The sequence below is a fragment of the Carlito syrichta genome, unplaced genomic scaffold (genome assembly GCF_000164805.1).
Source record: "Carlito syrichta isolate Samal-C Ts95f unplaced genomic scaffold, Tarsius_syrichta-2.0.1 Scaffold308918, whole genome shotgun sequence".
NCBI lineage: Eukaryota > Metazoa > Chordata > Mammalia > Primates > Tarsiidae > Carlito > Carlito syrichta.
Genome location: NW_007253014.1, coordinates 101,789 through 103,594, shown reverse-complemented (window position 1 = coordinate 103,594; position 1,806 = coordinate 101,789).

Sequence of the window (1,806 nt, the reverse complement as noted above, 5' to 3'; positions counted from 1 at the left end):
GCAATCCACTCACCTCAGCCTCCCAAAGTGCGGGATTACAGGCTGAGCCACCGAGCCTGGCTACCAGAACTTTTTTCCTTCAAAAAATAAAAATAGCTGGGCATGGCAGCTTGCCTGTAGTCCCAGCTACTTGGGAGGCTGAGGCAAAAGGATAGCTTGAGCCCAAGAGGTCAAGGCTGTGGTGAGCGTGATTGTGCCACTGTGCTCTAGCCTGGTCAACAGAGTGAGACTCTGACTCAAAAAAAATGGTACCTACTGCCGGGCTTGGTGGCTCAGCCTGTAATCCCGCGCCTTTGGGATGCTGAGGTGAGTGGATTGACTGAGCCTGCGGGTTTGAGACCCGCCTGGTCAGTGAGACCTCATCTCTACAATAAATCAAAAAATCAGCTGGGCATGGCAGCGCATGCCTGTAATTCCGGCTACATGGAAGGCTGAGGTGGAAGGATCGCTGGAGTCCAGCAGGTCGAGGCTGCAGTGGTTGGGAGTGGTCACTGCACTCCAGTCTGGGTGACCGAGTAAGACTCCAACTCAAAAAAAAAAAAAATGGTACCTACTATTATTATTACCGATACTGAACTCTGACTGTTTTCCTCTCAGCCTCTCTTTCTTCTTTCTGGCTCTTTCTTTGTGTTTCTTTTTCTGCCTCTCCTTCTGTCAATCTGTCTCATTTTTTGAGTCTATGCTTGGGCTGAGACTCAAGTTTCATGAAACCACAGCAAAAGCTGCCCAAGTCACCAGGGTCCCCAGCATCGCCAATTTCATACCCAGTACATACATGGACCCCGTGAAGTGAATTGAACCCTGATTTCTGCTGAACCAGTGTTGGGCAATGTTGGGGACACAGCAGTGACTCAAATAGCCCCAGCCTTGCCCTCACAGGGCTCATAGTCCAGCGGAGGAAAGAACTAAGAACTATTTAACTATTTGTTGAATGAATACATAAGCTAACTTTTGAGATGGGCCTGGGAAACTTGGCAAGAATTGGGGGTGGGGAACATAGGGATTCAGGCAGAGAAAACTGCTAGCACAAATATGGAGAGTGGCTGGGAAGGGTTTGAAGAGTTAAGAAGTAGTGGAGACTAGGCTGGAGAGCTCAGTAAAGGCTTTGAAGGCCATGGAGGGGAGTCTCTGATCTTTCTCCTGAGGGTACTAGGAAGCCATGGCCCATTCTGAGCAGGGGAAGGACAGGATCAGGTTTGTGTGTTAGCATGACCCTGTGGCTGCCTGGCTTGCTTGTGGGGAATAGGGTATGGAACCAGATTCCAGAAGCCTTATAGGGGAAAAGGGCTGGAACCAGACTCCAGAAGCCTGGAGGAAGGCGCCTAGGCCAAGATGCTCTCCTTGACAATTCAAAGGGGGCTTTCGGGCTCAGTGCCACCACCAGGGGGCAACCAGGGACCCCTACAGGATCCAGTCTCTCCACAGTTCCTCCCTGGGAGGGATGTTTGCATTGGGATTTGGAGGTGGGGGAGGTCGGAGCTGTCTGTAGGGCCCAGGAGGAGAGCCCCTCTGCCTTTCCGCCCCCCCACATCCTGGCCTCTGGGCCCCTGGAGCCCCCACCCCACCCAGCCTGAGATTATGTCAACATAGCTGCTTCTGGTCAGGACAATATTTGTCCTCGAGATCTGGGGAGGTCGCTATGGAGACGTGCCCCCCTCCAGGCCCAGAGGAGGCCGAGGGGAGCCATGTGCCTCTACCTCATTTCCTGTACCTGAGAGAGAGTTCATTCCTACCCTCATCTCTGTGGGCTGCAAATCCCTCTGTCTCTGTCTGTCTCTCTCTCCACCTGTCTCTGGGCCTTTGTTT